General features: G+C 38.1%; 1 protein-coding gene across 33 annotated transcripts in view; it reads right to left on the reverse strand.

The window, feature by feature from the left end:
* Positions 1 to 25,296, reverse strand: part of ZBTB20 (zinc finger and BTB domain containing 20) — a 1,063,249-nt gene that overhangs the window by 135,824 nt on the left and 902,129 nt on the right. The window contains exon 8 of one of the 33 annotated variants that reach the window (XM_056797148.1): positions 22,694 to 22,800. The exons of the other annotated variants lie outside the window; for them this stretch is intronic. The gene's annotated coding sequence lies outside the window, so the exon portion shown is untranslated. The remainder of the gene's footprint in view (positions 1 to 22,693; positions 22,801 to 25,296) is intronic. 33 annotated transcript variants of the gene reach the window in all.

The raw sequence follows: 25,296 nt of genomic DNA on the forward strand, positions 1-25,296 counted from the left end.
GGTGCAAAGGCATTTCCATTCTTCAACAGTATTCCTATGACACTAGCTAAAAAGGACCTGATTCTATATAGCCGACATCAGTTAATAATGAGCTATATCTAGCAGAGTTTGGCCCAAAGTCTTCCACTTTCTGTCTGATATTTGAATCTAATGCTTCTGTGCCATTTCCTGTTAATTCCTCATATCTGTAGTCATTTTTGTGGTCCAGAACTGTTCTTTGGCCCATTGTCCTGTTGTATCCATAGAATTTGGGAGGGTACATAGCAAGAGGTGGAAAATAAAACCACAAAGTTGAGCCAGAGCTTCTTTTCATGATCTCCAGGACAGATCTGCTTGGTTTCACATCTCCTGGTCAGTAGTCACAAGTCAACATTGGTTTATTTTAGCAGCTCAGTTGTAGTTCAGTGGGCAGCTGTCCTTAATGTACACAATCACTCCCTCTTTTCAGGAGGTTATAACTCAACCATCAAAATACCAAAATATGCTCCAGTCTGAAACCTGGTGTTCAGAATCCTAAGCCCCAGAAAGACTGTGGTTTAATTCCAAATTTAAGAAAATATTGAGTGTTTTAGGTTATTTATTTACTGTATTTGACTGTGTTTGAAGGGTTGTTTAAGGTTTCCATAGGAAACCAGGCTTAAAGAAGGCATCTCAATATTTGCATCTTGACTTTCAGTAATTTCTTTAGGAATGCAACTTATCATTGAATGGATCAGTGGGGGAGGAAAAAAAGACAGAGAAAGAAGAGGGGGAGGGGGGAAAGAAGAATAAAAGAGAACAAGAAGACAAGAAGTGGGAGAAAAAAGGGAAGTTGGAGAAAAGGAAGTTAGAGGAAAAACAGAAGAGAAGAGATTAGAGTCTATAGGGTTCCTTCCTTCCTTCCTTCCTTCCTTCCTTCCTTCCTTCCTTCCTTCCCTCCCTCCCTCCCTCCCTCCCTCCCTCCCTCCCTCCCTCCCTCCCTCCCTCCCTCCCTCCCTCCCTCCCTTCCTTCCCTCCCTCCCTCCCTCCCTCCCTCCCTCCCTCCCTCCCTCCCTCCCTTCCTTCCTTCCTTCCTTCCTTCCTTCCTTCCTTCCTTCCTTCCTTCCTTCCTTCCTTCCTTCCTTCCTTCCTTCCTTCCTTCCTTCCTTCCTCTAATACAGATGTTCTGACCACTTAGGTCATCATCAGTGTTAAAAACTATTGGTGAATTGTAATGTCACCAAACAAACGTGTTAACTTCTTTGTCTTCTTCTTTTCAATGATGTGCAGAATGGATTAATGAGTTTTTGTTTTTGCCCTTGTATAATTCAAAAACCTGTTTCAACTTAAATAAATTAAATAAGTAATTAGTCCATAATATGGTCTAATCACCTCTGGTATTTTGAAGCAAACACACACACACACACACATACACACACATGGCCATAGCACATTTGTACTTAATTACTTCCATATAAAATAGCCTCATAGCTTTTACTACAGGTGACATACATTTTTAAGTCTGAAGCTCATTTTCTAAAAAGAAAGCCTGGACAACAGTGTTGGATGGATTTCTTTGATGAAAGTTTTGTACTTTTCTTTCTTGGTTTCCTTTGGAAAGAAGATCTATAAAACCACATTCTGGATTTTTAAAAAAGCTGACAAAGAACATTATTTGTAAACATTCTGGAGATCAGGGTACTACACAAGCCAGTAGTTGAGTAGCAAAAATGCCAGTGCAGTTTCTAGAATTTTTGCAAAGTCCCATGCTTTGCCTTGCCAGCACAGAAACAACCGTTGTTTGCATATGTGTCTGTCTGGAAATTTGTCTCAGTGAACAGGTCAGCCCTAAAGAAATTCTTCCAGTTGAACATACCCAATAGAGCAGAAAATCTTGCCTTGTCTCTAAGGTAAATGAAAAAGGGACTTTTAACAACTGCTTAATTGTGAGTAGCCTTAAAGGAACTTTCTTGGCTTGGATTCCTACCGCCCTTCTCCATGGATGCTAAACAAGTCAAACATATGCCAAGGAACTGATCATGCAAACCATCATATCACATACGAACTCTAGCCTCTTTTTCCATTTAATTTCTGAAACAGTCCCAATCCTGTGGTATGTGCAGCATGTGTATCTCCTATCACTCTGAGTGAATCAAAGCTGCAATAACATAAACTAAAACTGACTTGAAATGGTTAATAATTAGATTAACACAGTTACAGCCCTCTTTGGGAGTAATGCAGTGGCATTTCCTGCTCTATGTGAGTTAGAATAAAGATGCCTGTATCCATACTTGAAGGTCTGTCCACCCTGTGGCTGAGGGGTGTCAACAAACAACTTATTTGATTCTAATTTTGCGCAGCACATCTTGCTTTTATGCCCATCCTAGCCAATGCTCGAAGTGATGTTTGGCATTGATATATGTTATGGTAACTTCCTAGCACATATATAGGCATGTGTAGATGTTTTCCCAAGAATAGAGACATTTGGACACTGAGAGGCAGCCAGCTCTTTTGGCTCCTGAACCCCAGAGTCTTCTCCTTGCATTTTCTGAATTATCTTCTGAAAGGCTGCTGTGATGCAGTATTCAAACGCCTGGTTCTCTGGCCCCTAGCTAGATGGAGGGAGACTGATTCTTTAGCCCTAGACAAAGGTTTATTCCCGGGTATAATGGAACTATGAAGAGAGACTGAAGGAAAGCTGTAGAAAGAGGATTTTAGATGGAATACAAAGAAAAATTTCCGGTTTTTACCTTGACTCCCAGGGGGGTTGGTGGAAGTTTAGTACTCAGGGCATTTTAAAGCCAGAATAGACAAAACACTAGCGGGCTATGTTGAAATAAAATATGCAGAGCCCCGTCTGCGAATTAATGTTTACTTCCAATGTAATTATGAGTGAAGCAACAGAGTAATGGGAATTTTTCATACACACATACATGAAAGCTATGGCTACTCTTGTTTCCATTTCAACCATATGCTACACAGATTGCCTGGGAAGGATGTGTGTCACCGCTGCCCTCTAGTGGGTGAAATGTCAGACCTATCTGATCAGAAAGATCTAACGGGCTCTCGTGGCTTGGGCTAGATCAATTCTTAATAACCCAGGGTAGGAAGAAAATAACCATGTTGACGCATTTCCCCATCGAATCGTAAAACTGAAGGGCATTAAAAAAAAACAGAGTGAAACTCTGTAATTAAGGCTGCCATTTAATGTTTCTTCGCACACGGTATTCATTTCTGTGTATCCCTGCCAAAGATCCATTGTGTAATGTTGTCCTCATATGACATTAAAAATACCAGTCCCCTGGAAATTTTAAGAAAGAAACCTCTCTGCTTGAAATATACTAACTTTTCTTTTGAAAATGAGAATTAATAAAGTCTCAGGAAATTAACCAATACATAAATAATGGCAAGAAGAAACATGAAAGTCAGTAACACCCTTTAAATCAGAGCAAACATAGGAGTTCCCAGTGCAATATGTTAGGAAAGAAAGGATAGAATTTAATGCTGTATTTATGGACCTCAGGCAGGAAAGACAAAATCCTCTCTATTATGTGGTGAGATTATTCCTGGGGTGAGACAACTAAATACTACTAAGATGGGGGCACAATAGCTCAGAAAAGAGGGGAAATATGACCAGCAGAACAGAGGAAATGATTTGAGAAATAAGATTCAGATTTTAAAAAAAGGCACAAAAATGAATCTAGATACAAATTGCCTGTGTGGGTGTGTCTTCACTACAGCCAAATTTAGGTTACTCTTGTGTTCTTGGATCTTGATGTGCTGTGTCCCTTCCACAAAAAATATTTGGGCCTGGACTTTTGATAGAACTATTCCACTTATGTCATATGGCAAATCTGACAATAACGTCATTTGACTAATACCAATTTTCTTATAGGATTCAATTAAAATCCATGCAATAAAGATTGAATAAGTGCCAGCTATTTAAGACTTATCAAAACACTTGAAATAACTAGATTCTTTGAAATCCAATTTACATGTCCAACTCTGCATAGAAAGTAATCCCACTAAAAGACAATGAGGCAGCACCTGGACAATCTGAACAATTGCCAAAATACTTTGAGAGTTCAGGTAATATAAATGCAAAGGCAAAGAGAAGAAAATGCCTACCATATATAATGGATTCAATAGTCCAATGCTACAGCATCTTGTAGTGACCAACAGGGTCAATGGGAGACAGTCTGAGTTGGTCTTTAAATGTCTTGGCTATTAAAACTAGTGATTTTGTGTAGTTAATGGTCACTGCACCCAAAGTATGGCATGGGAGCCAGTATTTTCCTATTAAGTGACACCTCTCCAGAAAACACTATCTTGGGAGAAAATAATGATTTCAAAATGAAGAAACGGGAACACCAGAGGACATCCTTACTACCAACTTTTAAAAAAGGGACAGATCAACTTGAAATGTGATAAGGCAAAAGCAACATAGCATCTTCTGTTATCTAGGTAATCCCTAAGAAATTCTGTCTCAAATATCTTGAAAGCTTTGCTTTCATCCTAACTAGATTTACTGTATAATGATTAGCATCTCTATAGATAGATGTCTGGAACACACAACAGAATTGGAGGAAAACAATATGGGCCCCAGAGAAGAAATAAAGCCAATTTTCTACTTAGTACCACGGACAGAGCTGTCAGCAAGAAGAAACATCTTTGGTGTTATCCTTGGTGTTAAAGGAATAATGAACACACACACACACACACACACACACACACACACACACAAAAAAAAAATCAATGTTGCATTTTAAAGATGCTTTTTATCCTCTTTATGACTGACAGTCAGGTTGGTTCTGTGTCCTATTGCCTATCCACAGGGAAGTCACTGGTGCTGAACAGGGTCAGCTTTCAACAAAGAGGCATCTTGCCCACCTGAGCACATGAAGAATAGAGAGGTTGATATAGGAGGATCATGTCTTCTTGACTTATCTCTACCTCTTCTGTGGTCTTGGGGAAAAAATCAACAACAACGCAGCACTCTTAGGAATAATACTAAGATTTCCAGATTAAGATGAGCTTCCATATATGTGAAATTCAGAGTCTCACTGACATGATGACTGCCCTGGGCCGGAAGTGGAGGAGAACAATCATAAGCAACTTTAAAAGGAAGCGAAGGGCCAAACTTTCATCTTCTGTCCTGACCATCACAAATCAGACTCTCTTCTTTCCCTCAGTTTTCCCCTGGATAGGTCGGAGACCCCTTAGTTAAGACTACCCTTTCTTCATGTGTAGCTAGATAACATTCTTTGAGAAATTAGTGTTGTTCTTCTCACACGTCAGTATTAAGGAGCCTGTTGTAACTGCCTTTTCTTCTTCCTGTCCTGCTGAGCCTCACTGTTAAGTGACAGTGCTGAGAATGAGGCTCCTGGCATCCATTATTTGGCCTTTAATTGTACAGCTCTTTCACTAAAAAAAAAATGGATGCATGAATTTAATATCTGGTTTGCCAAGGAAAAAAAAATTGTCATTCATTTTAAAAAGGAATTCTACTGCTGGGGTCTCAGTTTGGAATATCTCAGCTACAATTTTAATTGGTTTACAGTGTTTTCCTTCAACATTTTGCTTCCTGACTCTTAAAATAAATAGAAAAATCTTGTGTAGTGCATGGGAAGTTGGAGCCAAGGTGTTTTGGTGAATGGCATTTTTCTGGTTTACCATGCATATATATAGCATGGTAAAGTCCTTACTTAAGTCCTAGCGAGACAAGATAAGCTCTGTCTGCCCAGCAGCATTTCAGAGGCATTAAGGGTAAGAGAGAAGGTAAGTAATTCACCATGCGTCCCCATTTCTGTAATGGGGAAGGACGTCTTGATACATTTACAACAGTCCTCTGGGAATATTTCATCAGTTATACCTAAACTCTAATGGACAATAATTGATTTGAACTTTCCACTTAGCACAGAGCTGTAAACAGCTTCACTCTAGACTGCAGCCATGAGCCACCGTTTTGTAAAGTGGAGATTTGAAAAATTTTGGTACTGGGTCACGATGCAACCTAACAGTTTTTGTATTGAGGGAAGAAACAGTTTGTCCTCCTGATTTTAATAGCTGGGCTAATAGAGTTTTGAGCTTCCTGCAGGTGTAGGTCATAGTTATAAGGCATTCTATTTTCACCCCCAACTCTTATGGGGGTGGAGTTTATAGCCTAGCCATAAAAATGCACTCTAGATTCAGACTTACAATAGAAGACACTCAAAAGCAAAAAACTTCCTGAATGCTAATTTTCTGGTGAAAAGAAAAGTTGTCATTTAAGTTATAGTCAGCATTTGACTTTCTAAAACAAAACAAAATAAAGCTCCCCATGGTTGATAAATTCCTATAAAAATATCACATTTTTTCCCCTCAATGCATCTCATCTGGTTGTGCCCTCACTTTGCCTGGCCCTCCTTCCCCTTTATTTCTGCCTAAACATCTGGCCAATCTCCCACAGAATTAATACACCCAAAAGACAAAGCTGGTAGAAAGCTCTGACTACCCACAAGTGATCTGACTACATTGTGTATCACCTCACAGTGGTGCTCCGCACCTTTCCAAATGTGTTGGGCATCAGAAATTAATGAAGTCTAAGGAAATCTTTATTTTATCTAAATCAGTTCTCTCTCCCTCAGGCACTACAGCAGGGAAAGAAGGGGATGGAAATGGGAAGCTGACATTTTATTTATACCACTATATTACTGCACATGCACAGTGATGCTTCTTCATCCCACATTCCTGAAGATTTGTCACAGTGGGATTCAGAGAATGCTTGGCAGCTGATTCAAGATGACAAACTATAAAGGTTCTTTTCGGAACTGTTGCTACACCAGCTCTAATGTCAAAGATCAGCAAATTTAGTGGCCTCTAAGTGGGATGTGACATAATAACCTGCTACAACTTGAATAAATCATTTTAATCTGTCATGTCAAGAAGACAAGGTAAGAAGTCAAGTTTTATGAATATGTCTCTTCCCCAACCATGGCCAAAAACTTGTTTACCTACCTTTTGGAAGTTTGACATGGAATATGAACTTTCTGGCAATCCAGATAATGAAAATGGAATTTTAAAAAAATGTATGTCACTGTCTTAAGGGTTTTTTTAAACCTTGCCTTTCTTCTGAACATTTCTAGAAGTCCATAAGATTGGAAATTTTGCAGAAAATTAGTACAGACTTTAAAATGAATAAACAGAGGACACCTATTAGATACTTGTGGCTTGAAGATTTCTCAGCTTGGAACTAAAGACAAGCAGTATTAGTAGACACTGGATATTATGCCTAGAGTTAATTCTGCCACTTATTATCTGGGCAATACTGGGAAAGGGGCTTGAAAAAGTCACTGAGTTTCAGTTTCTCTTCCTAAAATGGGTAAAATGCTATTTGTCCCTTCTCATCTGCCAAAAATGCAGTGAGATGAGTATGCTGAACCCTTATAAAAACAGCATTTATTTTTAAAAATCTTTTCACTTGGGTGTATGAAGCGAGCCCCATTTAATCATCTACCTTCTCACTTTGGAGTTATTTTCTCAATTCAATTCAGTAAATATTTATTGAGAACCTATAATGAGCAAGGCACTTTGTTAAGCACTGCAGAAGTTACAAAGCTCAAAAGATTAGTAAGGTAGGGTACCTGTCTGCCCTCAAGGAGCTCATTTTATGACTAAGTGCAAAAATTATTGCATCTTCTTTTTAAATCAAATTTTGTTCCTTCACATTGGATTGTATTAATATGTACTTTTTTAAACCTAGCTTTGTATTTGAGTCACCAAGACAATCTTTCTGCCATTTCCTCCAATCACCAGGTATTCACACAATGGTATCCAGTGGTTCCAAATGATTTTCTTAATAATCAACAATTTAACAATTTACTTAGTAAGTGTGGTATTTGCTTCACAGACCATAGTGACTCCTGTGATTTAGTTTCAGCTCTGATATTCAGTCTCAGCAAGTACTGAAATCTATTTCAAAAACAAAGGAATAAAAATCTAAAATGAAATAGGGAAACTAAAATCACCCAGTGTTTTATGTCAACATTGGGGCTCAAAATTCAACTGCTAAAAAGAATGTGAAGAGCTTAAATAGGTTTCAGATGACAGATATAAGCACCGGTAAACAATATCTCAGAAAGAAAAAAGACATAGGAATTGGAATTTGTTTTTAACCAAGGAAAGACTGAGAGGGGACTTAAATAGTATACTTCAAGGTAATTTCCCTAAGCCTGTGCATTTAGATAAAGAATTTTGATAGTTTGATCATTTCATTTTTCTAGTGATTTAATTTCAGCAGCTCTCCATTACTTCTAGAACAAGAACGCCTTGGATTCATGAACTTTTTTTTACTTCTAAATATTTGGTAATTGTATTTCAATATAATTGGTTTCTTTTGTAATCCTATGTACTTCATTTTATGCATTTGAAAACATTATTCTGAGTAGTCTGCAGGTTTCACCAGAATATGCAAGGTGGCCATGATACAAAGAAAGGTTAAGAACTCCTTCTCTAAGATCAAATATAAACTTTTGCATTTAAAGTCCTTTACAACCCAGTTCCTTTCTATATCACTAACACCCATTACTCCCTTTTACATCTTTTGGCATGAGCATTTACACATCAGAAATCAGCAAACACTACAAATCAGAGCTTGATTTATTATTTTGTTGACTGTGTACACTTAAAAAAAGTGATAGAGAAAATATTAATAATTCAGATTAAATTTTAAAGTATTTTGCATACCTTTTCTTGAGGAGAGAGTTAGTTCTAGTTATTAAACATTTATCAATGAACCACTGTTCATATTCTACAATCCAGTTATAAAAGCCTATTTGCCATTCAACATACACAATGCTCCATCTTCCACCTCCAAGCCTTTGCACTACTTTCCTCTTATTCCTGGAATGCTCTCTCGACTCTTGGAATTTCTATTTTTCTTTGAGAATCATTTCAAATGGCATATTAGGTAGAAGGCCTTTTCCAGTCCCCCAGCTTCTGGTGTCTTTCCAAACAAGGTTACTTTCTGTCATTTTGGAATTTGTCTAATATAAACTTTATTTCTCTCTCTCTCTCTCTCTCTCTCTCTCTCCACACACAAAGGGGGGGGGGAAGATGGGGACAGAAATAGAGAGAGAGAGAGAGGGAGAGAGAGAGAGAGAGAGAGAGAGAGAGAGAGAGAGAGAGAGAGAGAGAGAGAGAGAGAGAGAGAGAGTGTCTACTCTCTTAGGATGAAAGCTCCATGAGGACAAGTACTGTTGCAATTTGTATCACCAGTGCTTGGTACTGTGAAAGACCTTAATAATTGCTTGTTGATAAGTTAAATGCTTCAAGGCATATAGAGATTGGGGCTCAGATGCATTATGGTTATTACACTCCAGACTAAACAGGAAGCAATGGATTTAAGTTAAGAAGCATGACATATTTGGGTTATTTAAAGAGAAGATCCCTTTGATGATTTTTAAGGAAGTATTCTATTGGAAAAGGTTGCACAGATCTCTTTTTCTAGGTTTTCAAAAAATAAAAGACAAATTCTGTAATGGTTTAGGGATAGTACTATTACAAGACTGCAGGAGAAGAGTCATTTTCAGTCTTTGGTAGCTCTATGAGATGAACATTTTACATAAAAATTATAGGACTGAGTGTCCAACAACAGAGGTATGGCTAAATACATTGTGGTACATTAATGTAATGGAATACAATAATGAAGTTAAGGCCAACAGATAAGAAGAATACAGTGAAATCTGAAAAGACTTTTTTGAAATAATGCAAAATAATAAGAGTAGTAGAATGGAGTATATTCCAGGGATATAAGGAATGAAGGAGAATGTATAGTGTAATAAAATGGGTACTGATGTTTCTATTGATAAATAATACTGATGACTTAAATGGAGTGACCAAGAAACATTATATTTTATACCCTGAAATTATTCAATGTAAATATTTATCAACAAAATTTAGTTTATTTTGTTAATTTTATATGCTAAGATTTTTAGTAAAACATGATTATTTGAAAAAGTATTTTAGGATTTAATCTTGAAATACTTTTACATAACACACATAGTTTTTTATATAATAATTTAGCTATTATCATAGGGACCCAGTGCCTAATGAAGTGTTTGGAGCCTTACTGATCAGTCTTTACAACTGCATGGTAGGGATCAAGGCTATGAATCTCACACCTGCAAAACAAGTAAGATATTTCTTTGTCTATTTTTGAGCATCCCATTTACTGATTTTTTTGCTTTGCAATAATATTCTGTCCTGCACACAGCCATATTATAATTGTCATATAACAACCTAAATTTAGGGACACATATTTTAAAATAATGTGTTATTCAACATCCTTAGACAAACATACACAAACATACAATTTGGGAGTGGAAGAGATGCCCAAATAGATGAGTAAACCCAGATACAAAGCATGGTAAATTTCTGTGCCATGTACTTCCCACCCCAACTCATCCCACCGGGGAATGGAACACAGGGCAGATCCAGTTATTTTATGATAATTCACAAAGGGAGGCCATACAGATATGCATGCAAAATCTCCATACACACACACCCCCCTTCTCCATTTATATGCCAGGATTTCAACTCTGCGACACTGAGTCCCTTCATTTAGCCAATTAGTCCTCCGAGCTTCATGTAATGCACGCCAAGAAGAAGGAGAAATAGAAGTGCTGACGTTCACGGCTTTGAAAGTTGCTATTCTAATGCCAGAGCTGCCTCTTGAGCAATTTCCAGAATGTATTAATATGGGAGCAAAGCTCTATTCCGAAAAGACATGAATCACATTATTCAAGGGAGCCCCCCTTCAATGTGTCACAGTCACATAGTATTTTTTCTTCCCTGAGATCTTACAATTTTAGTTATTGTGGACGGGCTCAAGTTTATGGTTCTTACTCAAGCAAAACCTAGCAGCTAGGCTTAGATAGGGACTGGAGAATCAGGAAGCACTTAAAAATGTCTAGCAAAATAAAGTACAGCATGCTTTCTAGATTTCAGTGATGACCTTGAGGAACTGTGTTTCTATATTGGATGAAGAAAGTTATTGAATTAAGAAAGTCACAGAAGCAACAACTATTTCAGAAGGTGAGAATGAAAGACTCATTTTCTAGTTTCTCTGTTCAAGGTATTACATGTCAGAGGATCACAGACCTAGAGCTGGAAAGAACCTCAGGGGGCATTTAATCCAATCCTCCTTATTCTCGATGAGGAAGACAGAGTCCAGAGAGGTTCAAATGAAAAGGGCATACAGGCAGGGAAGTGCCAGGAGTGATTTAAACTCAGGTGCTATAACTCCCAATTCAGACTGTTCCCTCCATGGCATACTGTCCTTGCCACAGATCCCCACCTACTATACCATCGTAATACAGGGATATACCAATGTTAAGAAAATCCGATAGATAGACACCTTCACTCAAGGCATATTCTAGTGTCTCACTGGAATGCAGAGATGTCTCTGAGTTTTTGAAGGCATGAATGAAGTATAATCCTTGGCAGCTTTTACTAAACTGAAAAGATTTTTGGTACAGACCTGATGAGGGACTATGTATGTGTACCTATCATTGGATGACTTGCAAGTCAAATTCCGAGAAGCCTATCACCAGAAATTTGGTCATTGAGTGGTAAATATTTTTGGCTACAGCAACTTATGAAGACACTCTTAAATGATGGAGGGGCTGAGATTTGTGCTGCTGAAGGGTCACCCCATACGGACATGTGGATCTTGTACATAAGCATTTTTCAACAACTAGGCCCATGCTTAATCTGACTTTTCTTCATTCTAGAGATGATTCACTGGAGCCTGGAATCTTCTTTAAGGACCAAATACTGGTAAATGTTTTTAGAACTATGGAGATGTATGACATTAATATATGCATATTAGCATAAAATTGTGCATACATACATACATACATATAATATGTATCTATATTTGCAAAATTGTGGCTGTCTTTAAGTGACCACTAATAATTCTGGATCAGATCCCTTTTTTCCTCTGGTTTAGGTTCTGGTGGCACTGTCAAAGATAGCTGACTCTTCCTTAATTGTGCCTTCAATATCTCTCCGACTGGCTTTTCTCCTCTTTGTCTTCTCAATAGTGATAGTCTCCAAGGCTTCCTACTCTTTTCTTTTTACACTCACACAAATGAGTGGACTCATTTCCTCATATACTTTCTCCTATAAGTTGTAGCATGATAACTCCCAAATCTTGTCTCCATGTGGCTGACCTCTAGCACTATCTAGTGCCAAGCCTTATATTATCTTTTTCACAATACTTTCAATTAGATGTCTTGCCATCATCTCAAATTCTCACACAGTGAAGGAAGAAACCTCCCTTCCCTAAACTTTGGCCCCATTTAACTAGTGTTCCATGAGTTCTACCACTGCAAGCCCCAAACCTTTTGATAAACCTTCAGTTCTCATCTGGCATTTTCTCTCCATACACTGTCAACTATCAAATTGAATTGTTCTTATGAAAGGAATATCATTTTTTAAATCCCTGCCTATTTATTTCTATAGTCAAATGCAAACTCAGTGCTTGGTCACAGTGCCACTTCCATTGTGATATCCTAGTCAACCCACACTTTCCTTTTGCTAAACATTTTTGCATTGATATTATTAAAATTATGATTATAACATAATATTATCATATTATATAATCATATATAATATATATGACTATCTACATATAATAAATCACAATAATGATTATTAATCACTTCAGTACTGAAATATGAAGCCAAAGAAGTCCTGAAAATGCATAACTCATGAACTTAGCTCCCACCTTTGACTATTCAAAGGTTTTTTATATATTAGTTTTGATTTTAAAGTGCTAAATTGGCTTTGGTTATAATATGCCAAATTTATGCACCAAGAACTAGGGAATGGAGAAGTATCATAATCTGATTTATTTCTTGGTAATATATGTGTCTTGAGAGCATCAGCACGAATACACCAAAGAAATATGTCTCTCTTGGGATCAACTATATAAAAAGACAGAACACATCATCAGCACAAAAATCATTATCCGTCTAATTTCTCCCATTCTAGATGGCTCCGATGAGCCCCTCGATCATTACTGACTAGGGTTAAGATAGACCTTAATGGATTAATTAAACCAAAGCACACTTGGAATGCTGACTGAAGAAGAAGAGATCCCTGATAGGGGCAGGGCAACAATTTTGTTTTCCTTTCACCCCAATAAGCAGAACTTTCCTCTTTCAACCAATACATGGTCAAGTATAAGTACACTATTCCCAATATAAAGATTCTGTTCCAGCTGACTGGGGCATTCCCTTAGTACTCATCAAACTGAATATACCAGTATTTGCTTCATCCAACACATTTTTTTCTCTTAAGATATTAATAGATGTAAAAACTCCTTCTCCCTCTCCTCCCCCCTCCCCATCCTTTTTATTTAAGAATGTGAGTAGAGGTAAGGCAAGAGGCAAAGTACTCATTTATGTAATCAAGAATCAACCAAATGAGGAGATGGGGAGGGGGGGACTATTGTTTGAATGCCAGTGCAATTCAGAGAGAGGGCAGGGCCTTGTAATATTCACAAAGAGCTGAAAAAAAGAAGTACCCAGAGCCATAAAGCCACCGGTGGCACACCCAAAGGCAGCTGTCGTAATGGAGACTTTCAGAACTGTTCATTTAAAGAGGATTTTGAAATTCAAATGTAAGAGTATAACAGGATAATCCAAAGGGCACAACTTAGAGTCTTTTTCTTTTTGTAAAAAGAAAGGGAAAAAATGGGGGGAGTATTCAGAACTCAGAAGTACTATACTATCTTGGCAGCTTACTCTTACTCATGAACCTAATCAGCATATTAATGCAATCTCCCTAAAACTTATTTTCATGATGAGGGACCATCAGATTTTTGTGGCCTTAGCATACTCCATAAACAAGCAGGTATACATTTACACACACACACACACACACACACACACACACACACACACACACACACACATCATCTCTCTCTTGAAATGGTGAGATTAAAGCAGTCTGTCTCATTAAGATCAAGTCTAACTAATGAATCAAGAAAAACGACTATAAAGCTAAAACAAGGGACTTGGCAGACCAGATTTCCACTAAATAAGAGAGACACTCTTAATGAGACCAGAAAGGATGAAATGGGTGAGAATTGGTCTCCTATTGGAAAGACCAAACCAGGAGAGGCACTTCTGGGGGGTCCAGCTGTCAGGCCAATCCCTACCATGTTGAGTCCCTGTGTCTAAATGATAAGTATCTGAAAAGAAAAGTCTCCTGTTTGAATAAATGGTCTAAACGAGTGAGAAAAGCAAGAACAAACCTCCCCCCCCCCACCCCAGCCCTTTTTCTTATAGCTTTCATTTGTGAATCTGCATTGGGGATAGGTGAAGGGGAGTGGAACATTAAATTATAAAGAATGGCAAGCCTCTCAGAAATGCTTCTCATTTCTTGTGTTAGGGGGAAAACCCTGCTAGATTCATAGTGTATTAGAGCTAGAGGAAACCTTAAATATCATGTAAGTCCTCTTCAGGTGAAGTGACTGGTCCGAGGTCAGACAGCTAATTATTATCCCATTTAAACATTTTTGGGAGAGGTTGCAAAATGTTTTGTGAGGTCTTTGGTTGGCAGAGTTTTGTCTTCTAGAAGGGATAACCTAGCAGGAATGAATCCAATGGGATCAAATTCCCCAAAGCCCTCTCTTACTAAAACAACACAACACATCCCTGCTGTCACAGTATTTCATTGGTTGTTGAGGGCTTGCTTCAGCCATTCTTTCAATCAATCACTCAACAAATATTTACTAAGTAGCTATCACTGCATTAAGGACACAAAGATATATTGTTCCTGGACTCACGGAATCTACAATTTGGTGGTTCATTACTACATCAGGACTATCTCTAACCTGACATCAGTATAGACAAAGGTCTGAAAGAGTGACAGAATAAAGAATCCATAATAGAATCTTGATTGACACAGGAGCACAAACCTGATGATGAGAAATAGGATGACATTCCAATCTGCCTAGCATGTTCACCGAGCATGTATCCCTCTAATTTGAGCCTTTTGAGCACTTACTTTCTGTGAGTCTACTTATTTTGGTTTTATTTCTTCTTCAGATCATGCCTTGACATCACTTCTACTGTCTCAGGAGGAAACTTCCAGATTCCATTTTGTCTTTTGTCAACTGCTATTTTTAGTAAGAAGTGGGGTTAGTGAGAAAAGTCTGTTTGGAGCTTTCTCCAGTTACAAATAATATCTTTTTGGTGCATTTGGCTTATGATGATAGAATGACAAATACTCCCTGTCTTCAAGGAGCTTACATTCTATTGAGGAAGAAAAACCTCTAAATACATAAAATAAACACAAGTTGATTTGAGGAGGAAGATAAGACTCAAAACTAGAAATAGCTAGGTTGGTGCAGTGGATAGAGTGCTGGACCTGGAGTTAGGAAGACCTGGGCTCAAATCTTTCCTCAAACTCTTACTGAACGGGTGGCCAAGTCACTTCTGTTCTCAACTGTAAAATGGAGAAAATAATAGTATCTCCTTCTTGGAGTTGCTGTAATGATAAAATGAGAAAGTAATTATAAGGTTCTTTGCAAACCTTAAAGCTTTGTAAATGCAAGTTATTATTACTATTAGATCAGGAAAATCTTCCTTTAGAAGGTAGCATCTGAGTTGAAATGGGAACTGAGAAATAGAGGTAAAAAGAGTAAATAAACTATAGGCTTGGAGAGAACAGTCTGAGCAGAGGTGTAGCAGTGGGACATAAGATGCTAAGTATGGGTAAATGCAAGGAGGTTCCAAAAGTTTGTTGGAATATAGAGTGCAAAAAAGGAAGAATTTAAAATAAGTCCAAAAGGGTAGGTTGAAGTCAAATGGGAGATTTTGACTGCCAGGCTAAGGAATCTGGATTTTCTCTTAGGAGTCTTTGGAAAATTTTGAGTGAAATATCCAGACTTGTGCCTTCGGCAGTTGATTCTGGTAGCCATGCGCAGGATGAATTAAAAAGGGAGAGAATGAAAGTAGGGAGATCAGCTGGGAAACCATAACAATAGTCCTCCTTAAAGGCAAGGAGACACTGTACTAGGGTAGTGGGGAGGACAGAAATGTGAGAGATATTGTGGGGGCAGACTTGACAGGTGAATTGTAAAAGAGAGAGAAGTGGTGATGTGAAGCTGTGCATCTGTGTGACTAAGAAAACTAAGGTGTCCTCAATAGAAACAGGGGCTCCAGAGACAGAACTACTGGTATTGAATGGAGGTGGATGAAAGCATGCTATCTTTCCCATTAGTGTACTTATGGCTTTATTTGGGGTTTTTGGTTATGTATGAATATGCTTTTACAACAATGACCAATATGGAAGTATGTTTTGAAGGATAATAAAAACAAAATTTTAAAAATAGAAACAGGAAAAGTTGGAGGAGGGGCAGGTTACAAGGAGAAGAAGAGTTTTAGTTAATGCATTACATTTGAGATGCCTGTGGGACATCCAGACGGTGATGTCCACTTGGCAATTGATGTGACTTAAATTCAGAAGAGAGAATAAGACTGGATGTGGAGATGTATCAATCATCTGTAGAAAGATGAGCCTATAAATAACAGCCTACAGGAGTAAAAGAGATGACCAAGAGAGAAGTGATGTAGAGAAAACTATTGCTGTCATCATCTTTTCTATTTACTTTTGTTTCCATGAGGTTTGAAGTTCAGTGAAAGCAGACGATGAAAAGATGGAGGTTTAATTTCCATGTGAAATTTCAGATACCCAGGAAGACATTTTAAATGAAAACATTTAATTCCTTCCTCAGAATTACATTAGAGTTTTAGGTGGGATTGCAGTGATTTTCTCTCACCACCTTTTCCATGTCTTCTATCAATCTTTAGGTTTAAGGAAATGTCTAAGAAAAGGAAAAGGGAATCATGATACCTTTCAACCTGGAAAAAACTCTAATGCCCTTCATTTTGCAGATGAAGAAATAATATCGCTGGAAGGATGGAAGAAGGAAATAGATAGAAATATGAGTCTATAGAAAGAAGAAAATTGGAAGAAGGGAAAGAATATAAGAAATGGAGCAAGGATGTTCCTGAGCAATTTGTACCTATTGGGAGGTAGGGTACAGTATTAAGATGGCCAAGAAAAGCCCTGGAGGTTGACTTCCTTTTACTTAAAGTACTGAGTCAGACAGAGAGTGTATAGCAGATGGCTTATCTTTGACAGGGGACAGGCAGGTTGGATAGGAAAGTTAGAGACCTAGCTCCTTCTCTACTAGATCCTAAAAAAATGTTAAATCAAATTAAAAAGCACACTGTAATTTTCATTCCCAGAACATACTGGAATGAAAGTAAAAATGCACCATAAAACTGAATATAATGATATGGGGATTCTGTGCTGTTTTGGATTTTCAATGGCACTGTTCTGTTTGTGTGGATAATCAAGAGTTGACAAAACACCACTTTTGAATGGCTTTGTTGAAACAAGGAATGAAGGAGATTATCAGGAATTAGAACTTCAACCTCTAGCAATAAGGAGGTTAATCTTTGGAGACTTGATTGTACAAAAAATAAAAATTAAAATTAAAACAGCCCGTGAAAGGGTCAGCTTTGGATAGTGATTCTTCAAATGTTATGAAGTAATATTTGGGACCCAAAATCCCTTGGTTTTCCTTTCAGGATCTGAATAGAGGGTGAAATTTAGGTTGGAGTGTTTAATTAGACCCTTTACAAACTGTGAACCATGTCTGAAATTAGATTCGATAAGTTTCGTCTTTCTGTATGAAATATATGACTACATTTCCACAGATTCTCACATATTAGAAACAGTATTTTATGTCATTTCTTTCTTTTATGGTGACCATTGCAGTTTGGCTGAAGGAGGGGCAGAAATGAACCTATGCTTACCAAGAATGACCTGCTACTATTTTCAATCCTGACCCTGGCTAAGTGGAAGTCCAGTTCAGGTAGAATAAGTGATGTGCAGCTGTCTACTTATACAGACAGCAGAGAGAACAAACACACTTGTATTTTGCTAATGTAAAAGTCCCAGTGGAAACATTAGCACTCAAAGACATTAATGTGGATTTGGGACACTCCCTGAAGGATTTTGATTCCATTAGAAAAAAAAAAAGACAGTGACAGATATAATCCTGCTTTGATATGTTTAATGCCATTTAAAGAGAAACTGCACCCATTTACCTCAGACCAAGATACCAAGAGTTCAAAAAGTGAAGCATCATTTTCTCAGTGCAATGAGCAAGCTCAGACGATATTATGTGAAAATTAATTTGGCACGCTCCTGTGAAATTTCAGATTTCTGGGATGAGCAAATGGGTACAGTTTTCTTTTAACTGTTTTTGAACACCATGTGTTGAGAAGAAAACAACAGAATGGCAATTGCTCATTCAAAATGCTAACTTGTGGCAAGGCACAGTCAAGATGGCCTACCCCAGCCAAGAGGCAGGTGTGTGATATGCCTCTCACATCCCTATCATGCACACCACATGCCCCTACATTCTGCAACCTCTGACATCTGCTTTTGGGCATTTTATTGGGGTGATAAGAGGCATGACCTTATCATACATCTGAGAAGGGAAATGCTGAATGTGGTTATTGTGTGTATATTAGGGGGGAAAAGGAAGCGAAAGGAAAGAAACACAGATAAAGATAGAGGGACACAGAGATAACGACAGACACAGAAAAATTCTAGAGAAATATATTGGAAATATTACTATAATCTTTTCTAAGGTTATTTTTTTCTTTCAATCCATATAGCCCTAGGATTAAGAGGATATGCTTCAGCTATTTCTTTATGGATCATATATAAAATTGTTTCTGGTTAGGTAGACCCATTTTGTGTATAGTTTGAAGAACATTCCACTTAGGCCAAAGGCACAGGAAATGTAGCCATCACAAAGCTCATTTGACCTAACCAAAAGGCTTCAAGGTAGTAAATGTACTTCTTCTCAGGGAAATGAATAAGCTCAGAAAATATCAAGGGGAAAAATTCTGTATGCTAGATTGGTAAAGGCCCTTCAATCAGATGCCATGATTGACAATTTTTTTTACCCCCAGTGTTTTACCCCCAGTGCTGATAGCACTTTATGCAGATATTGTCTCATTCAACTTCCTAACAGTTTTTGTGATGAAGAGGAAAAGACAGGTATTTATCTAGTTTACACATATGAGGTACATACACACATAACCCCAATATAAGAAGGTGGTATGGTAACATATGGATATTTAAAAAAGGAAAGTTTTTTTTTTTCATTTGAAAATTGATATTCAGAAGACAGCTAGATAACATGGGGAGTCAGTCATTTTTCATCGGTGCTGAAAATTTAGGTTACTATTACTATGTAAGAAGTTTGCATTATAATTGCATTACATTCTACCTTCTCTAAAGTGGAAAGTTAATCCTTTCATTCATTCTCTTTTCTTCTGGCTGATGCAAGTTGTTATACTAAGTTGGAGTTGAGTGCTTCATTCTTTCTAGTAAGGGTAATACTTGGCCCAAGCAGATTTAGTACCTTTTATTTTAAAAAATTAGAATGCTTTTCAAAAAGAGAATAAATACATTTTCACCATAGTCCAATAAGGAGAAAATCAGAATCCATACTTTATAGAAGTAGCAAAAAGAAGGGCAGAAATGATATGACTCACACAAGAAAGATAAGTCCCTATGGAACAGTGAGGAAAAGAATGTGAATGTCCAGACATCTAGGCCTCTGTTCTATAAACAATCACCCTTCCTTTCATTTGTTATTTGATTTGGATACTCTAGCCGTGCACACTATCAGGAATAGTACTCCAGCATATTGTGTGTGTGTGTGTGTGTGTGTGTGTGTGTGTGTGTGTGTGTGTGTGTCTTTTTAAGAGACAGGATGGAATTACTGATGTGCTTTTGTAAAGGATTCAAGGTTGTCTGGATCCTAAAAGAATGCAGTTAAAAAAAAAAAAAGCTTTCTTTGATTCAATGATGCTTACATTTGGGCAGAGTTTTCTTTTTTCCATCCCCAAATACAGTATTTGAGATGATCTGGCCACAATGGAAAGCTTTTAGAGCTTCAAGAAGTGTAGGCGAACCAAATCAGAATTAATCTTTCTGAAAAAAAGAGATTTAGGTACATGGAAAAAAAAAACTTTAGAAGAATCCAAGCAGGAGGCAGTACAGAAGAAAGGTATCAGACCACCACTTCTATTCCAAATGAACTGACTAGAAAGGGGAGGGGTAAACAAAGGGGAAATCTCTATACACGACTGAATTTCTGCTGCAAAGCAACCCACTATGCATAGCTTTCATTTTAACATGGGTCTCGAGTGAATTTATCACAAGAGGATTTAGTTTCTGAAAGAACCAGAATGACCTGGTTATGTCATGGTCTTAGCTATCCCATGGTGCCCTGGCATGAACCCTAAGAAATGGAGTTATATAGTAGCCTACTCCATCTGAGGCAGTAGGAAAATAAACTTGTTTGTTAAGAGAAAGAAATCATGGGTGATAGCATATCTAGGATCTTTGCTTCCAGCACTATTACCAGGACCTACGCTTCTGTCACAGGAGTGAGCAGGTAGGGGTTCCTGCTTGTTTCTGGATGTTTCTTCATGGCACAGGTATTGCGAATCATTTCATAAAACTTCCAGGTAACCAAATCAATGGTTTGTCTCATTCGCTACTCTGGCTCTAAGACAAAGGAATAAGGAAACTCAGCTATAGGTGGTTCCCTAACAACCATCTACAGCTCAGCTCAAGTTACATGCTTCTTGATTATCTGAAATACTTATAAAAAAGTACTGAAAGGAAAAAAAGAAGAGTTTTCATTTAATGCTGGCTCCAACATTAGCTCAAAAATCTCTCCTTCCCACATAATAAAGTGTCCTGGGAACTCTGTCATTGCCAGAAACTCCTCTGAAAATACTAAAAAGTCTGAATTTGGGGCCTATATAGTGACTAACGTTACCAGCTGTGAGTCAGCTTGAACGTCAGTAATAAGATATTTCCCGCTACAATTTGATTTAGTTAAAATGTGTTTGAAGTTCACCCTTTTATTAACTAGAATTACCACCCTCCTGTAACTGGAGGTCTCTTGAGAATGAGATGCTGGTGCAATCCAACCTTGCTCTCATGATTGGTGCATTTCCTGGCAGCAAATACTATTAAATTGATAACTACAGAAATAGGTCAAAATGTCTTTTCAATAGCTGCTAATGTTCCCCTAATGCTCTATAGCCTCCCCTTGATTCTAGTGATAACTTTCTCTTTCAAAGACTGATGGAGGAACTATAATTGGGAAATGACCAAAAGGGAATAGTGAAGAAGCTGGCTTGAGTATCCACATACTCTCTGAGGGGTTCACATGAATTTATTATGCTGAAAGTCAGTGTTTCTTAATAGAAACCCAGAGGTCCCAAAGTTTTCAGATCAGCTTTGCCACTGAGTTGGGTGACCTGGAGAAAGAAATTTCGCCTCTAAGCCTCCCTAGTCCCATCTATAAAATGAGGGTAATAATTATTACTGATCATCCCATATTACAACATACTTAGCGTTCTGCAGAGATAGAGCCTCGTGTGGCAGCCATGCAAGTGTTTTTTAGCTTGTAATTCTACTTTGATAACCCCACCAATTTGGCTTTTGGTTACCCAAGATTTCCTTGAGTCTAGTCAAATTGCAGATAGCTTGCTGTATACTCATTTTAACAACAAAGGAGAGAGAGGGACAATGAAACCCCCGGAGAAGCGGTTTCTGTCCTTCTTCACTTAGTGACAGAGATGTACATTGGAGGATAAGTCATTCCTGGGTGTGAGATATTTGCTATGCTTCCTACACACTTCCCCAGTGATGATAACTCTGTTGTGTTGTTGTTTTTTACAGATTCCTGAAAGGGTGCTCAATTACATGCAAAGGGTAAGAGACCCATTGGTGGATGTGGGCAGTGATATTCTAAATAGTGGTGACATTATTTAATTTTGTTCCCTAGCAAAATAATTTGGGTCCTGAAATTGGCAAGAAACACCAAAAATTCATTACGCGGGCTCTCTCTCTCTCTCTCTCTCTCTCTCTCTCTCTCTCTCTCTCTCTCTCTCTCTCTCTCTCTCTCTCTCTCTCTCTCCCCCTCCCCTCTTTCTCTCTCTCCCCCCCCGCCTCTCTCTCCTTTTCTCCCTCCCTCCTGGTCCAATCAGTCTTTTTCTCACACACTCCTTCCTCCGTCTGTCTGTCTATCTGTCTGTTTGTCTGTCTGTCTCTCCAGAAGCTAGGTAGCACAATGGATAGAGTGCCAGGCCTGGAATCAAGAAGCTCTGTGTTTAAATTCAGTCTTAGATGCTTTTCTGGGTGACTCTGGGCAAGTCACTTATCTCTGCCTCAGTTTCCTCATCTGTAAAATGAGCCAGAGAAGGGCATGGCAAACCACGCTAGTGTCTTTGCCATGAAAACCCCAAAAGGGGTCACAGTCAGACGAGACTAAAAATGCCTAAATGACAACAAAAACTTGCTATATTCCACCAAATGGAGAGTAATTTCTGTCAGTAATCTTGATGTCAGTGGCTTCTGTCTAGGATTATTTCCAGTTTATATTGTGTATGCATGCTATCTTCCTCAGTAGGTTGTAGGCTTCTTGAAAGCAGGGACTGTTGCTGCCAGTTTTTGTAGTCCGAGGCTTGGCACAATGCATGGCACAAGACAGGCACTTAATAAATGCATTTTGACTTGGCTTGAAGTTTTAATACTGCTTTTATATTTTTATCAGACCAATAATACCTACCGGAAGTCACCTCAATGAGGGGTTGAGTTGGTATGGGGACATATTGGTCATTTTGAAATGTGGGAAGAGGACCTTTGGCGTAGGTAAACATGAAGAAGGTTTCAGGCCTAAAGGGAAGAAAAAGAGGGGAAAGGTTGCTGGGGAGGTTTCTCCTTAATTTGTCATATTGCTCAAGGCCCTGATGGGAGCTGGTGTGCCACAGAAAACCTGCTTTTGTGCTGCTGCCTTTGGCACTTTTGTATTACTTCTAGTCGTGACTGAATTGGGATGTCAGGGCTTTTTGAAAGAAAACTTCAGTCTTCCCTAGTTTAGCACCCCTTTTCTGGTACAGGCTTCTTTTTTCCATTAAACCCATTCCAGTTCTTCTTTGTTTCCCTATTTCTTACTAATCTCCCTCTCCTCTCAGATACCCCAGAAGGAAAGGAGGAGAGATAGGAAAGGGAAGGAACAGGGAAAAGAACAGGACAAAAGAAGGATCTAAGTGGCTCAGTGGATAGAAAGCCAGGCTGAGATGGGAAGTCCTGGGTTCAAATTTGACCCCAGATATTTCTTAGCTGGGTGACTCTGGGCAAGTCACTTAATACTCATGGCCTTACCCTTGCTACTTTTCTGCCTTGGAACTGATACTTAGTATTGATTCTAAGATAGATGGTAAGAGTGAACAAAGAAAAGAACAAGACAAATAAAAAGTCCCTTTCTGTTAAACAAAAGCAGATCAGATTCTTTCTGTCATGTTATCCTCATCTCCAAAGCCTATGATGCAACTAGATGGCACAGTAGAGTGCTGTGCCTGGAGTCAGGAAGACCTGAGTTCAATTTGGTCTTCAACGTTTACTAATTGTGTGACACTGGGTAAGACACACTCAATATCTGTTTGCCTCCACTGTAAAATAGGAGATAATAATAGTACCTAACTCCCAGGGTTTGGGCGAGGCCCAAATTGTACAGTGTCTAGCACACTGACTGGCACATTGAACCAATGCTTGTTTTTTTCCCCCTTCCCTTGGCTCTTCCTTCCCTCTGCTTAATAGCCTTAGCATTAATAATAACTTACTATTCATTAATTTAATAGCATTAATAAATGCTAATTGACTGACTTCATGTCTTACTCTGCTCATTCCATGATTTTGTAGGGACTATATATTTGCAGAGAGTGCTAGAATGTTTCTTTCTGGGAATATGTAAGGCTACCTCTATTCTAAAATTTTTATCGCACAATTTGAAGAGACGGTTACTCAGAACTCAGAAGAACTGACTGGTTCATGTTATATGTCACAGGTAGATGCAAAGAACTCTGGATTTCAATTCAAGAAGGTGAATAAATATCTTTGGAATTGTCAGGGAAAGAAGGATGAGAAGGCGGCTAAAGAGAAGTCAATATCTGTGAAAGGGAAGCCAAGTCAGAGCTGGATGGTGAATTTGGTTTTGTTATTTACTAGGCATTCACTGAGTATCAAAGGTTGATAGTGTCCAGGATTTAAAAATAAAGTAGTTACCTATTAGTAGAGGGCTGTAAGGATATCTTAATCTAGTGCTTTTCAAGTTAATATAGAATGGTCTTCAAAATTCAGGTTTTTCATAAATGTATCTAGAATCTCAGAATTGGAAGAGAACTCAGACATAATTTCTAGTTCAAAATCTGAGCAAAAATCTTCTCTACAACATATATAACAAGTGGTCATACAGACAGTACTCGACAAACCATGACTTCTGGAGGCAATCCATTCTACGTCTAGACAGTTCTCTTAATTAGGAAATTTTTCCATACATAAAGCTTGAATCTCTCTCTGAAATCTTCATTCATTGTTCCTAGTTGGGGGCTCTCTCTTTCGTAGGAGAATCTTTCAGGTACTTCAAAGATAACTTCCACTTACTCCTCATCTTACCTTCTCCATGCTAAATATCTCTAGCTCTTTCACCCATTGTTCATATGGTATGATCATGAAGTCTTACTAATCTTCTTAACACCCTCCAGGTTACCAATGTCCTTCCTAAAATACGGTGCCCAGAGCTGAATACAACAGTTTGGATATAGTTTGACCTGGAAGAGTTAATTGGGATTGTGACTATTAAACCTTTCTTGCTGAATTTGCAGATTCAGCTTTCAGGTTCTATATCTTTGGATAATTCCTAAGTTCACAGTCTATGAAAACACCCAAATCTTTTGGAGATAAACAGCTAGTCAGAGTAGAATATGGGTTTTTCTGCCTTCAAATATAGTCCTTTAGTTACTATGCCCCCTGGCTGCCTCAAATAGCACCTTCTTGTTCCTGAAACTAGACTAGATTATGATCACCTAAATGAAGATGTTGGAAGAAGGGCAGAAGACATTGATGTTTTAAAAAAAATGATCTTTGATATAGCATTATGTAGACTAAAATCATTCTAAAGATATTTATGTAGGATTCTCATAGCAAAGCAGGTAATCAGCATCTTTCATTTCATCAGAGAGTTTGTGTGACAGGAGTAAAATTGTTTGTTTTTTTTAAAAGACTCTTGGCTTGCAGGAGATAACTTTTTTTAAAGCATTAAAGGTCTATTTGAGTATAAAGATAGGATCTGAACAGTTTATTGCACATGCAAACCCTCTCCTTCACTTTTAA

This window comes from Monodelphis domestica, chromosome 4 (assembly GCF_027887165.1).
Source record: "Monodelphis domestica isolate mMonDom1 chromosome 4, mMonDom1.pri, whole genome shotgun sequence".
NCBI lineage: Eukaryota > Metazoa > Chordata > Mammalia > Didelphimorphia > Didelphidae > Monodelphis > Monodelphis domestica.